The 16,607-nt window shown below is 39.3% G+C and overlaps 2 pseudogenes; both read right to left on the bottom strand.

The window, feature by feature from the left end:
* Positions 1-287: 287 nt before the first annotated feature.
* Positions 288-9,544, bottom strand: LOC122358707 (annotated as a pseudogene).
* An 833-nt stretch (positions 9,545-10,377) lies between these two features.
* On the bottom strand, positions 10,378-15,726 carry LOC122358928 (annotated as a pseudogene).
* Between the last annotated feature and the right edge of the window lie 881 nt (positions 15,727-16,607).

Below are 16,607 nucleotides of genomic sequence, written 5' to 3'. Positions count from 1 at the left end.
TAACATTTAGAAACGATATTGAAAAAAAAAACTTGTTTGCTTGAATATCATCGAAATCATTTATTTGGTTTGATAATCCTACAAGGGGGCAAGTACAAGATTTAGATCCAGTAGATCCCATGAAATGGGCTTTTGGGGACAGTATTACATAAAATGATGTAGATGTTTGTGAAAGTCATGTGGCAAAACGCAATACATACATCTTAAATTGACTTAATAATACAGTGCGCAGTTTTTGATCATAATTTTTACTTGTTTTATATGAACAGGTCTGAGCGTGTACCTGTTCAAGCAATCTCCTTCCTCTTATATTCATCCTTTGCTTCTTCCAGACTTTTAATTTCTTCTTCTAAATCCTGTTGGGAAGGCAAAGGCAGCGTAAAAACTCAGTTTGTGTTTTCTGGCATGTTATTATCACAGTGAGAGATCCTGTACCCAGCACAGGCGCACCTGGATTCTTAGAGAGTGATTCGATTGCTGTTCTGTTGCTCAGATACTGATTCAGTTGAGACTTCTGATGAGATACAAAAGCATCTCCAGCTCGAACACCGTTCCCGAAGCTCCCGATTGGCCCGTGAAGCTCACCCGACTTTGCGATCGCGTCATTTAGCGCCTTCTTCAGCTATACAAAAACATGAGTAGAACTGAATCAAATTTAAAAGCATTTAAAAAGCAGAGCAAATCCTGTGCATTAAAATCTACTGCCAGACACAACTAATTTACAAAATTATACATTACCCTCTGAGCTGACTTTCTCCCAGAGTCTTTTCCCTTTTGAGCAGTTTCTTGTGCGCATCTAGGCGTTCTGTCAATCGCCGAATCTCTGCCCTCGCCTCTTTAAGCTCCGCCTCCCCTCTGCGGATGCAGCCACGTATAAGCGTAAACTCAAGAACACCACGGAGGACAAAATCCATGAAGTCACATCCCCCCTCTCTCGCCGAGGTGTTTAGTTTATCTCGTGTGGCGTGGTTTTCCTGCAAGGCCTGCTCTAAACTCCGGGCATGTTTGCCGTTGTCAGTTGAGCTTCATCCAGCGCTTTTTGCAAAGATTCAACCTTCAGAAATGCGACGTGTAAACAGTTAAACACCTTGATATCGTCTCTTGTAATTCGGTCATTCGGTGTGTTTGTGCGCTTTTACTTTTTTGGTGTTTCTTTTGTTTTGATTCTCTATTTCACCTTCAAGCCTCTGAATCTCTTTTACAGCCTGCAGTCTGAGAAACACACGACATAATTCAGATTACTGCAAACAATCACTGACTTAAAGACCATGTTTAAAGTAATGCGCATACAATGGAGTGTCTAAAGCGGCTTAAATAATGGAATCATTTCCTGCAAACAGCTTTTAGCTTCACAAGATATTCATTAACTGAGCCGAACTGGACCGGTGTGGATTATTATGAGGCTTTTATCAGCTCTCAATCTGGCGGCACCCATTGCGCTGCAGAGCAAGTGATGTAATGCTAAATTTCTCCAAATCTTATGATAGAACTGCATATTGATGCACTCGGGTAAATATTCAGCAAAGTAACATTTTGGGCTAAATTATTCCTTTTCCCATGGCTGACTGTGAATATAGCACGTCTTCAATGTGATGAGGAACGAAAAACGTTTGTGTAACGCTACATCCATGCCAATGACCAAGTCTTTTTTTAATCAGATGTCTCACACACACACACACACACACACACTCTCTCTCCTGAGTGCGTGCAGCTCCTGCTCTCTTTCTCTCTCAGCTCCGCATGCAGCGTTTGTGCGTTCTGCTGCAGACGTGCGTGAGACGCCAGGACATTCTCCAGTGCCCGCGCGGCTTCATTCTGTCGTGCACAAAAACTTTTGTTAATTCAGTTCATAGGTTGCAAATGTCTTTCTTTGAATTCCTCACCGCGTCTCGTGCGTTGCTGTAGCGCGCCAGAGCTGCTCTTTCAGTGTCTGATTTTCTCTCTGCGCCTGAAGCGATCCAGAAAAAGTGTTAAATATTCAGCAGGCTGACTTGTTGAAGGGGTCATATCATGCATTATTTATTATTTCATATTTATTCTTAAAGTCCTTAAAGTTTAGTTCGAAAAACAACCATTATTTGGTTTTATGTCACCATGTTAGCAACCAACGCCCAGCGATGCTTTGCTGCTCCTGCACAGTTTTTAAATGCTCCATAATTCAATAACTATTTAAAAAGAATAAAAACAAGAGTTAGAGTTTTTAGTTTTAATTTGTCAGGTATCAGCCAGAGCTGTAATACTGGCTCAGCACTACAGAAACCATGTGATGTACAAATAAAGCATTTTTGTTGCTTAGTATATTACCAATTCAGTTTATTAATAATATAACTTTTCTGGACGGAGGAGGAAATGCAACTATGGACCTCAAAAGATGTCTGTAAATCTGATATGAGCCCTTTAATCTATAAACAGTCAGAATTTTTACCAGCTCGGTTGCTTTTCTGCATTCATGCAGTTTAGTTTCACTCACCTGAGCAGCACAGAAGGTGTGTGTGTGTGTGTGTGTTTACCTGTGTGTAAGTTTTCTGCAGTGCAGTGTTGCTCTGACAGTGTTGAGTACATTCTGCTTTAATGTCTTCAGGTCAGCTGCCATCTGCTGCACTCGTGCCTGAGTAAACACACACACACACACACACACACACAGAGAGAGAGTCAGTTTATTTAAAGCCTGGTATGTTTCAGACATGAAAACATGTGTGTGCGTTATCACGGTTATTCAAGCATAAGTTTATGTCACGCTGTGCAATACGTGTACAAGTCCATACACACAGAAAATGTGTGTCTGTGTGAAACAGACCTGCAACTTGCCCTTTCTCGTAGGCCAGTTTGTTTTTGTTGTCTGTCAAGTCCCAGAGCATCTGTTCTACCTGACGATGGAGTTACCTGAGAGTGAGAGAGAGAGAGAGAGAGAGAGAGAGATAGACTTACAGAACATTTTCCTTTGGCGAGGCATCTGGCTCTGATCTTTTGATCTCAAACCTGCTGATACTCCAAGGCTACCAGGCTCTCCATCAGATCCTTGTTCTCCTCCTTCTGTTTCTGCAGTGCTGAGTTCACCATGGTCAACTCCACCTGTCAATCACAGGGATGAAAAAGGATGTTTATGGTAATCGCTGTAGTGGAGTCGAGTCTGTATAGCTGGTGAAATGAGCTCCACTTTACAGCCAGCTAATGCAAGAGAAGAAATTAAATTCAGTAAAAATTCTGATCTCCTGAATGCATTAGAGAAAGACTGAAGTGACCTCACATATGGTCAGCAGTGCAGTACCTTGATCTCTGACAGCTGCGTTTCCCAGAATGTTTTTCTGCTTTTCAGTGAAACGACTGCAGAGTTCATCTGAGATTTGGAAATCAAGACTTCATTAAAGCAATGGGTCACAATGATTGTTTTTCCAGAAATGTGAAAATATTTTGTCACCCATTTACTCACCCTCATGCTTCGTTCCAAACCTGTATCTGTTTCTTTCTTATGTTAAACTTTAAAATTATTTTAAAAGATGCCGATGTCCAACAGCTGATGGTTCCCATTGACTTCCACAGTATTTTCTTCCCTAATATGGAGGTCAACAATTCTTCAAAATTCTTAAAATATCTTAATTTTTGTTCAGCGTAACAAAAACAGGTTTGGAATGACATGAGGGTGATTAAATGATGACAAAATGTTAATTTTTGGGTGAACTATTCCTTTAAGAGATTAGTATATTAGCATATTGTGACAAGAATTTCAATGGTAACCATTTCTTGTTGTATTGTTGCTTTAAAGGCATATATAAATGGTATTAATAAAAATAACAAAAGACAGTTCTATATATATAATTATCATAATGCAAAGTGATAAAATTAAATATTGTATCATTACTATTACTTAATTGAAATACTATAACTGTATTATCAAATTTCAATAACACTGCATAATATGTATATGTATATTGATAACATATTTATGCCTAATGAAATATAGTATTTTTAGTATTATTATTTTTAATATTATTACCATTTGTTATTGTTGCTGCAATTATTATTATTATACTATTATTTTATTAAACACAATAATTTATTCTTATTAAAGTAATCATGTCAGTAATAACAATATAATATATATATATATATATATATATATATATATATATATATATATATATGTGTGTGTGTGTGTATATATATATATATATATATATATATATATATATATATATATATATATATATATATATATATATGTGTGTGTGTGTGTGTGTATCATATATAATTGGCACATCAGTACATTATAATATAATATAATATAATATGAATCTACTACTAAAAACATCAACAAACCAAACAATTAAAATGTAGTTCAACCAGACAGAATTTAGTACCAGAACTATTGGTTTCATTTATATATATTTAACAAAGAGCTCTCCCTTTTCTTTTAACTTATGAAATTACTTTCAACTGACCTCTCTCTTCCTCCGCTCTCCTCTTCTCTCAGGGTCTCTCCATCTTTCGCAGCACAGCTGATCTCCCCGGAGCCTCTCGATGGTGCGCTCCAGCATCTGCTGATGATCGACAGCTGTCTCCAGGGCGACGGCGGAACTCTGCTGCAGTTTGGCGTGATCCGCCTTCAGCGTCTCCCTTTGAGAGAAAACAAAAGAGCTGACGATCGCAAAGCGCTACAATCCTGACCTCGTTCGCGGCGCATTATGTCAGAACTGCGATTTTACACATATTTTCTTTTTCGCTTGGCTTTCAGAATCGCACAACAACATGCTGCCGTCTACCTAAATCTAACAATCTACAAGTGAGATGAATACGGTAGCGTCGGCTCGGATGCGAGGTTTTGGCGTTTAGCGAAAAAAGACACAGGAAGCGTTTGTCTTTTTCCCGCTGTGGGTCGCGATCCGCCAGCTGTGAACGATTTCTAGAAGTGATTTAGTGCGTGTGTCTCACAGTTCTTCCTGCAGGGCGAGCTTCTCTGATATCGTGCCCTGTAGTTCAGCCTGGATGTTCCTTCTGGCTGTGTCTAAAAGCAGATCCTGCTCCTGAAGGTGTTTAGACACGAGATCTCGCTCCGCCTGAACAAACAACACAATCCCAGCAGCGTGTGAGAACAACAACGTCTCTACCAAAACTACTTCTGTTCAGTTTTGCTATTGCTGGGCGTATTTAGTCGTATTTTTCCGCCCAGATTTTCGCTTGTTTAATTGGTGCTAATTGAACTTTTACTGTTATTTTTATTTTGTCTTTTATTGCACGTTCTGAAGTACAAATGATGTTAAAAGTGAAACCTTAATTTTGCAGCGTTGCTCTGTCTGCAGTCGAGTGTTTTCCAGTGTTAATGAATGAAGTGCGGCGCTCAGCTCTGAACACTGAACCTCTAACTTTCCATTCAACACCTGGAGACAAAGAAAGAGGTTTTATAATAGCCTTCATTCATAACATGTAGAAACACATCAGAAAAAAAAAGTTTATCATGCTACCGGCTTAACAAAACCGGACGGATGAACGGATTGCATATGAGCCAGAAGAATAACGGCCCAAATTTCATATGTTTTTCACACATTATTTACATTTCTTCAGAAAGTATACTGATGTACATTACTGTACTTTTATATGCTTTTTTAGAGCTTTACCTTCCTTTTCGTCACTTTTTGAGTTTCACAGATTTGGATTTTCACCATTTCTGTTTCAATGGAGTTATTCTTTTAATATTGCAGTTTTTATTTATTCGTTGCAAATTGTAAAGCCCTTTTGAAAAACTTAAATAATAACATAAATATAAAATATAAATAACAGAAAGATGACATAATTGTGTTATAACAGTCAACATAATTGCGCTGTTTTTGTCAGTAAAACAGAATAGCTCTAAATAAAACTGGCAAGATTTTATGATTTTCATAGACTTTTAAACGTAAGTGCTACCCAAATAGTTCTCTTTTTTTAATTATAATTTACAATAAATAATGAAAATATTTTTTGCACACACAGAAAGCAAAAACTATGCTGAAAAAGTTTATCTTCTGTGAAATGAAATGTTGTTTTTTTTATTCAAAACAGTACAAACAGAAAGAACGTGTTTGATTAGTTTTCTTTTATATTTGTCAACAAATATGTTTCATTATTTGTCATAAAACAATTTTTTTTTTCTTTCACATAAATTATTCAATAGGTACAATTTAATTCTCTCTATTGCAGCCCACTCTTTCCCTTGTCCCTTTGGTATAATAATAAATAATATGATATTTACAAGATAATCAGATCAAGGGGGGAAAGCCCTGCTTTCAAACAGAGATGTGACAAAACACAACTGGGAACCCTTTCTCTAATCAAAATTTTTCTGATAGCGGTATGTTGGCTTTGTTGAGCTAACATAATTATATAATGGCATACAGATCAGGAGTGTGTGTGTGTGTGTGTGTGTGTGTGTGTGTGGTCTATGTTATGGGGATAAAATGTCAGATGGCAATCACACAGATGGCAATATCTGAAATCCTTGTCCTTGTGGAGATATTTTTCTTGGTCCCCGTGTGGAAACAAGCTTATAAAACATACACGTTTTCTGTAAGGGGGTTAATTAGAAATACAGTATGTACATTATAAGATCCATTCCAGCTATGGGTGTGTGTACCTGGACTTGATCTGCAGCTGCTCTCAGGTCTCGTCCATCTCTGAGGAGTCTGCTGTTCTCCTGCTGCTGTTTCTGCAGAGCCGTCTTCACACCCTAAACACACACAGACGTCTTAAGACGTGTCTCCACCGCTGCCAGTGTCCCTCACGCACGCTCTCGTACCTTGATCTCTTTGGTCAGCTGTGATATCAGAGTCTCTTTCACTCCTGAGAGGACAGAAACACTTTAGTTTCACAACCAACAGACATACTGTAAAACAAGCAGTTGAAAATGTCCCATAATTCATAACGTCTCTGACCCGATTGGTCCCGAAGCTCCCGACACTCTCTTTCCAGGTCCAGAATTTGCTCCTCCCTCTTCTTTAGCTCCGCCCTGTTTGCCTGTCCATCAGTACGCAAGGTGTGACAGTCTGCTTGAAGAACCTCCACCTGCAAAACAGCGAGCATAAAGCTTCAATTAGGCATTTCACAAATGTCTTGATTTGTTTTTGGCCCCTTTTATTGTCCATCGGGTGGATCATTTAGAAGCGGTCTCTCAACAAGACAAGTGATTCGAGATCGTCGAGTACATTCATCAATCAGATCGCGATAAACGAGGCAATGCGAACCTCCGCTAGTCTTTTATTCAGTTTACCTGTCTTCTCTCCCTCCCCACCACTCTCTCCATCTCCTGCACTCTGAGCAGCAGTGCATTGTGGGATTGCTCAGCCTCCAAGATTGCTGTGGTCTCCAGAGCCATCTGCTCCTTCATCTGCAAACGGATTCAGAGGTTAAGAACCATCAGCAGAAATTAGTCAGATTAGGTGAAAAAGAAACCTTGTAGTTCTACAATTACTAACTCAAATAGAAGTAAAAATTAAAATTCAAAATTTAATAATAATAATAATAATATAATTTAATAATTTCATTTCATTTCATAATAAAATAATTAAAAACAAATGTAAAAAAGATAATATAAATTAATTCAAAACTAAACATTTATATACTAAATAATAATTAAGTAGCAACTAAAAAGTATATATAATAAACGCATATATATATATATATATATATATATATATATATATATATATATATATATATATATATATATATATATATATATGTATATACTATTAGTATTATAGTTCATTATAGTTTATTTATATTTTACATTTATTATATATACATAATACTAACACACTTAAAAATTGATGAATAAAAATTGACAATTATAAATATATAATATATATAAAAATAATATCAATATATATCAATATAAAAAGGTTAAAGATGACTTTTTGCAGTTCCTTTAATAGCACAAACTCTTTATACGGTTTCTTAATTAATATGAGCCCGTGAGCTGTTTTACTTTAGCAGAGGTGGTGTTCTCCAGCTCGTCCCGTCTCTGCTCACGGGCCCGCTGGAGCTCATCCTGTAGCCGCAGCACCTCCCGCCGCGCAGAGCGCTGCTCCTCCTCGTGCTGCTCCTGCAGTGCAGTTAATCGCTCCTGCAGATGCTCTACACACAGAAATTACAAACACAGCTCCTGCAGGGCTGGAAACTGCTCCCCACACAGGCACGCTGACAAATTAGTATAAAACTCTCTTAGACACACATGCTTGCTTGCATAGACTTGGTTTTTATATACAGTTAATTATAAGCTATACTCTGACTATGCTAAATATATATATATATATATATATATATATATATATATATATATATATATATATATATATATATATATATATGTATATATATATATATATATATATATATAATTTTTGTGATCAAAAAGCGAAAAAACAGTCTGCGTAATACAGCTTTAAATTGTTGTTTTCCTCCCAAAGCATTAAAAAGTTATCAAAGTTCACCCTGATTAACTCAATTTACATACTAAAATGTAATTCAGCTGTCTGTCTGTCTCCAAACGGAAGGCGGTGAGTTTCAGAGCGTGCAACACACTTTCTAATCTGCACACACACGTGCGACCAGCGCTTCACACTGTCTCCAGAGCAAACCCTCTCCGCGGCACTCAGGGCCCGGTGGATGTTCAGAGGACTGACGGGGCGCTTAGAGGAGCTCCCGCCGAAGAGTTCACCAGCAGCTGATCCGGAGACGCTCCTAAAGAGACCAGACTCCTCACTAACTCCTCCGTCTGCTGCTCCGCCGTCTGAAGACGCCCGCTGCAAGACGGAGACAGACTCGGGCGGTGGCCCCTACACTCAGGGACCGATCACTGACCTGGACATTACTGAGACAAACACACAGACACACAGATAGATGGATGATATAGATAGAGAGAGAGAGAGAGAGAGAGAGAGAGAGAGAGAGAGAGAGAGAGAGAGAGACAGACAGACAGACAGACAGACAGACAGATAGATAGATAGATAGATAGATAGATAGACCTACATACAAAAGGGTAGATAGATAGATAGGTAGATAGATAGATAGATAGACAGAAAGACAGACAGACAGACAGATAGATAGATAGATAGATAGATAGATAGATAGATAGACAGATAGATAGACATAGAGATAGATAGATAGATAGATAGATAGATAGATAGACATAGAGATAGATAGATAGACAGACAGACAGACAGACAGATAGATAGATAGATAGATAGATAGATAGATAGATAGATAGATAGATAGATAAACAAAACCAAGTACTGTTTGATCTTAATTATATCGAAATAGTTATTTAATGTTTGGTCAGGTAAAAGCTCTTTAAAAATATAATGGTATTAACAGAAATTTAAATCAGTGCAACGAGCAAAACTCTCACCGGAACTTGACGTCGGGGAATCTCATTAACAAAACACCTGCATTTCCGTAACACTCCGAGACGTCACATACATTCTTTATTTGTATAAACTGAATGCAGCGTAGATTTAATTTGCGTTTATCTGCTGTTGTTGCTCGCACAAGCGAGCCCAGCACTTCCGGCTTACACGGTTACCGTGGAGACCGTTCCTCCCGTGCCCTGTTCTAAACTCCGCCACAGCGAAAGAAAACGAAACTAGAGAGGAAAAATGCTTTGCAGGAAAACATTGAGGACGCGGGGAGTAGTGGCTCGGAAGTTCTATCTGATTGGTCAAGCGTGCGACTATACAAATTAAAAGTTACATTTGTAGGTGTTTTTATTTATTTGTTTTATTTTAGAAACGTTTCTCAAATTCATTATTCTGGTGTAAATGTATGTTCATACTATTGCCTAACGCTCAGTTAACGCGGATTTTATGTCGTTTTTTATTATTATAATTGTATTAATTAACAAAGTGCTGACATTAGAGGCAAAACGGCATGTAACTAATAAATAATTCAAATCTAAAATGTAAAAATAAACACAAAAATCATGAGAAATCATAGATCAAACTCGTCTGAGCTCAGCTACATGGAGTACTGAGATCGTTGATCCGTCGAGCGCCCCCGCGAGGAAGCATTTAATAATGCGCAGCTATTATTGTTACAAATTGAGCCGCCCAATAATTTTTTGTTTCCATGTAAGCGCAAATCATTGTTTTGACAAGACACGCCCAGACGCTTTTCAGAGGTGAAAACTGTCAATTTTATTTATTTGTATTTTAAGCCCTAGTACGTTAGAAAACAAAACATTTGCCATTATACAGAGGACAGTAAGGTATTTATTGCATTATAAAATTGTACCAATATATATTTCAATTTAGTTTTACAAGTAAAAAGGAAGAATCTCGTTAAAGAAATGTCACATTACACCCCAAAATAAAACAAAAATTGTTATTTATTGATTTAGATTGTCGCATTTCTAAATAGTACTATTTAAAAATGTGTCCATGATTATTTACTAAACATAAATAAAAATAAGACTTCTTTATAACAATGAAAATGAATTATATATATTAATGTTGGGATGGAATATGACTTTTCTTCATTAGATTCATGCAAAATGACTATCAGTCTTGGCAGCAGATACTTAAGTACGCTGTATGAGGCAAACAACCACACCAAAGTCTCATCAAATCGTTCCATCACGGCCTAAAGATAAGAAAAGAAATATTGAATTGCTTTTAAATAATCATTAACTCAATTAAAAAATGGATCAAGTTAGTTCTGCATCTGGTCTGGATGAATTAAAACCTTGCCCTGAACAGCAGCTGATCACAGAAAAAAGGAAAAAGACGATGCTTTGATTCAAGTTTTCAATTCGTTTGCAGTGTGTTTTAGCAGGGTTTCCCAGCAGCAGCAGCAGCAAACGAGTCGGACGAAAAACACCAGCAGCCCTTCGCATCAAAGATCGTTCCTGGCGTGAGTTATGAGATCTTCTCGTAGAACAGGAGGTAGGCTTGGGAACCCTGCACTTTGGCCTCTGTAACCGGATGGACGCTGCCGTCGCTGACGTGAAACCACGATCCTTTACCGGCCTCAGCGTGACCTGATGCAAGACGACGGTAACCGAAAGGTTACTTTATTTTCGACTAAATGCAATTTGCATTAATGCACGTTGACATGAAAGGTCATTAAAACACTCACAAGCAGCATCGAGTCCATTTTCTACGTGGCTGCGCGTGGCGGCTTCGTGATTTGGCGTGGGCGTGTAATGCCCAGAGCGCATGGTGCGCTGTGTTCGACTATCCCATAAAGGCTATACAGCGCTCGCATCTCGCCCTCCTTCACGCCCTGAAACACAAAAAGAGCTCGATGCGCCGCCGATCGGAGAGTTTTGAAGCCGAGTTTTGAGAAACCGACGCTCACCTTACAGTTCAAAGAGCAGAACGGAGCGAGATCCAGGACCTGAGGAACTGCACGTGTCTGTTCACCTTACAAATACTGTATCCAACCTACGGGATAGAAGCGAGATAGTAAAAGGGTCTCGGGGCGTGTTATTTTTGGACCGAGCGAGAGGTTTTACCTGCTGGAATCTCTTCAGGTGGAGCGTGAGCACCGCTGGAGGATCGAGAGATCAGCATCTGCTTCAGAGCATCTCTGTAAACAGATTTCTTACCTGGCGACAACAACAAAGAGGGTTTAGGAGCTTCGTTTTCACTAATGAGGTTTACAACGAGGCTTCTGAAGAGTTGTGTTGAGTTACTAAAAAAAACAGCTCATAACCGGAGATCAAAAAAACGGGAACGAGAGTGAGATCAAACAGCTGCAGACACAGTGAAAGTTGAGCACAGTACCGTCTGAGGCGTTCTCTCCAGAAAGGCGTTTAGTGCAGGTGACACACATCAGTCTGTTGTTCTCTGTGAGATGTTCCACCTCAGTGAACTGATAGAGACAGGACTCCACTGAACACTCCTGCTTCTCTGGTGCGGTCCTGCTGGCCAGCGATTTAAAAGCAAGCTCGGGGTCCTGGTTCACTACTGTGTATTCCTTCACATCTTCTGGGGCCTCATCTCCATTCTCCATCTCACTTTCTGTTTTTAGCGACAGAGTATTCAGTTCTTCTGTTATCCGATCCTCTTCGGCGCCCTCATCTTCCTCGACGGCGTTCACATCTTGTGGTTTTCTCCATCCACAACACGTCTTCAGAGGCCTGGTCTTCAGATAAGGCGTTGAAGCGGTTGTTGACAGAAGTAGCGGGTTCTTGCTCGGATTCCTCATCTTCAGCCTCGTTTTGAGAGCTTGCAGGTTTCTCAGGGCTCGTATTCTCTTGGCTGTTTTCGTCTGCTTCTGCATCAACGCTGCCGTTTATTGATAGGCTTTGATTGGAGGCCTCCGGCAGATCAGCGCTGCTAGCCGTGCTCTGATTGGTCAGAGCGTCCAAAGTGACTTTACTGCCCAGTTTCTGCTGACGTTTCTGAGTCTATGGACACATACACACACACACACACACACATATAAAAAATATGTCTCACACAATGTAGTATTCTACATTATAGTTACTATAGTAACTAAGAACAATGGAAATTAAAATGTGCATTAATCAGCCAAAGCAATTACTAATAAATGGCCTTTTTTGCCATTTTTACATAAAGGCAATATTTTATTTTAATTGAATTTACATTTTAATTTAAATGTGTGTCTATACGAGCACCAGCAATTATAATACATTTGCAAAAACATTATCGTTCCCACTTTATTTATCATCTTAACTAGTGTGTGTGTGTGTGTTTGTGTGTGTGTGTCTTTACCTTGGCTTGTTTCTTGGCCTGTTTCTTTGCTTTCTTCTGCTGGTACTTGCTTCCAGTTCCTGTAGGCATGTCTTCATTCCCATTGGCCAAAGACGTTGCGTTTTCTCTGCGTCTCCATCTTCACCGGCGCTGCTGCGATACTGGGTGGCTTTCTTCTGGTTCTTCTTCCTGTAGGCCTGGAGGAAGCGCTCAAAATCAGTTCACTTTCCCAGAACATTCACGTGAGGATAAAGCAGCGCTGTGAAGCTCACCTGCGTCGGCTACAGGAAGAGAAAGGTCCAGAAACATCTCTGTCACCAGAGACACAGTTCTGCACTCTTTACACATCACCGTGCTGCTCATCTCTCCACCAAACACTCGGTCCACAAAGTTCTTGGGCGCACCGTTTTTCTCATACTCTGGTGAAAACGATGCAAGAGAAAGTCCAAGTTAAAGATTTCATTTCACAACCACGCTTTAAGCATTACATTGAAACACATAAATTGTTAATCTGGTAATCCGACAACGACTTGTACCTTTAATAACCTTCTTCATCTGCTCAGCTTCTAAGCTTTTTCCAGAGCTTTTCAAAGCCTCCAGAATTCCAGAATTGACCCTCTAGAAAAATACAGGAAATAAAGAGAAGAAAATCTCAGACTAAAGTGTCTTAAACGTTCCTTATTGCCAAATGCCAATGACAGAAAACATGCAGACATGAGTCCGCTGCTGAGATGATGCACGTTTCATCCGCTCCTGTTAGAGGTTCTTACCTTCACTTCTTCTGCCCTCATGCCGTCCAGAAGGTACCTCAGAAGCTCCTGACTGTCCTGCTGCTGAAAGCCCTTAAAACGTGGAGCTCTGAAAGAAACAGATAAGAAAGAATGCAATAATTTAATATACAGTACACACAAAAACTATATTGTGAGATTTTATATGACCGTTTCCATTTTAATATATTCTAACATGTACGTTTTCCTGTGATGCAAATCTAAATTGTCAGCATCATTGAATCAATAATCAAATCGTAGTAATATTTTGTAATGGTTACTCTTTAACTTTTGATCATGCTATTGCTTTTCTGCTGACTTTTTCATTACTATTTTTGCTATTTTAATTATTTTCTGTCATTTTATCTGTTGTAAAAAAAAAAACCCAAGTCAAACCAAACACTAAACATACAATAAAATCTTTACTGGACATTATACTTATTATATGAGGCGTCTGAGCTGGGAACACTTTTCTGGGATACTTACTTTTTACATACTTGTGTGAAGAGATCTTTAGGGGTCACAACATTTTTTTTGGTCTCCTGGACTTCATTCAGTAACTGACACATAGCCAGCGTGAGAGACCCGGGCCTTTCCAGCTGGATCTGAAGAGGTGCCTGAAATCACAATGAAGACATTCTTTTTAGAGGAAGCTTTACGCGCAAAAAAGAACCAGAGAAGAGCATGAAGCGGCTCAGCATCAGCACCAGCTCAGACGACGGCGCAGGCGTGACGGTGAAGGAGCTCTTCTCGTCTGCGATCTGGTCCAGAAGTTCTCGCAAAAACCGCGTCTGTGATAAATTCTGAGAGAAAGAGACAAGACCATCAGGGTTTGCCGTGTTCCCGTTTCGGCGTAAAGTGGCTTCATCGGCGACTCTGTACCTGCATGACTGCGTTGAAGAAACACGTGTTGCCCAGATTACTGAGACCCTGGCGCTCCACGACCCGGCGTTTCCTGCGGCCGCTGCTGCTTTCTGCGTTTTGGACTTTCATCATCTTTTGAGCCGCTCTTCTTCTTCTTCTTCTTCTCCTCCTTGTTCTCCTTCTCCTCATCCAGCATTGGCTCTCCGGGATTAAATCTCCAAGCTCTCTTCTTTCGTACTTCCTGCAGAACACGTATGCACATTTTTAATTGCAAATCTCTACAGACAAACTTCAGGTTCGATTAAGCGGTGTTTCCGTTTCTATAACGTGTTACACAAGAAAACTGGCTCTAAAAACTCTAAAACGCCTACTTTTGTTGGAGCTCTTCTTGCCAGGATCCGACAGCACTTGTTTTCGTATGTTTGTGATCAGCTGTGCCAGCTGCCCCGTGCTGGAGTACTGAACTTCATCGTCACAGACGTAACACCTGCAGCACATCGGAGAGCAAGGTAAGATCTCTGAACACACAGAGCCTGCTTCATTTCAGTGATGAAGAGGAGATGCGGGTCACTCACCAGGCGCTCCAGGCGTCCAGACTGAGCACCAAACAGTGCGGCTCAGATCGGGCGTCTTGTAGTGTTTAATCGCATGCTGATTCTCCGATCTCCCACAGCCCTGATGAGGATCACAACATGGTTTATGTGGAATAAATGACCTCGGCTTGCATCGTGAGCCTAAGCTGATTGTAGCTCGATTGGTCGACAACGCTGCTGATCACTTACTCTGTGGCCGCATTTCAGGCACATCCACACAGCTGGACTTTCTCCGTCGGCTTCATCCTCCGAGATCTGTTTTTCGCCAGGTTCGTCCGGCTCACAGTCTTGACACGAGCTCCGCTGCTCACTCAGGCTGACTTTCTTCAGTAGGTTGTGCTCTGTTCCTTTACGGATGTGGGTGCAGGAAACCCCTTGCAAGGCAGCAGGAGAATCGTGATTAAATCACGGTCAGGATTTCATTTGTTCAGAGCAGCTGTCAAACACGTACCTGCTGCCTCGGCGCTGCTGTCTGCTCGAGGACTTCTGTCTTTCCCCTTCTTTTTACCCATTTTGGTTTATAGAGAAGCTGAATGGGGTTAAAACATGCATATTAAGAGCACATACAGTCATAATAGTACAACATAATAATTTTATTATATCAAATAAATGACTATCAGTCATATACTGCTCTCCGATACAAAATCCTTTTAGAAAAGTAATAAAGTGGTATCAATTAAAAGATTAATAAAAAAAGTGTACTGGAAGGTAAATCTACTGAAAATACAAATTAACTGCAGCAGCTTCAGATGAAAACATGGAAAAACAGTTTAAGCATACTTACAAAGCCACCGATTTCATTTAAAACTCTGTAACAGGAATTTCACCCATTAAAACGCCAGTAATTAACAGTTTGTAGCGACAGAAATTGAACTAAATGTAACAGTATAAAGCATGTTCACGAACAGCTCAGAGTATTTCCGGGTGACGCTCGACACCGCTGCTGAAGTTCATTTCAAAATAAGAGTCTAACTAAACGATATCTTTAGTTAGACTCTTATCTTTTCTGTCTAATATATATATATATATATATATATATATATATATATATATATATATATATATATATATATATATATATATAATTTTTTTATGCATATATGGGTGTGCGTGTGTGTAGTTTTTGTGAGATTATCTTCTTGAGAAAAAAAGATCTCTGTGACTGCATTATTATTTCATTATGTCATTAGTATTTGTAAATTAGTTTTGTCAGGACAGTTTTGTCACCCCATTCCTGCAATGAGTTTCTGAGCAATAAGCGAGAGAAATTCTGCAGTTGACTATTAGGACAGACTTTGGAATACATTTACACATTTAAGAAGTTTGTCAGCTTGTTTATACATGCATTAACCTCTATAAACTTCTGAACAAAACCCACATGAAAGAGGTCACTGCCATCCGTGAACATCAGGTGAATGCATGTTACCACATGACTAAAAAAAGGGATTGCCCAGAGGATCAGTCCTCTCGACCAGCTTGTCATCATTCTGTGATCTACTATCTAACATGTGGAAAATATTCATTTCTTCATTCAACCATTGTATATGTTGTTATCCCTACATGTTTAACAATAGATTGCTGCTGTGGTGAGCAGTTTAGGAAAAAAGAATACTCCTTTTCAGCATATTTAAGTAATTAATCTGCTTTTTATTGATTGTTTCAGAAATTTCATCATGAGGAATATGATTCAACATAGA

The sequence above is a fragment of the Puntigrus tetrazona genome, chromosome 15 (genome assembly GCF_018831695.1).
Source record: "Puntigrus tetrazona isolate hp1 chromosome 15, ASM1883169v1, whole genome shotgun sequence".
In the NCBI taxonomy this organism is placed as follows: Eukaryota; Metazoa; Chordata; class Actinopteri; order Cypriniformes; family Cyprinidae; genus Puntigrus; species Puntigrus tetrazona.
The sequence above is the reverse complement of the archived record's forward strand: the minus strand, read 5'-3'. Positions and strand labels throughout refer to the sequence as shown.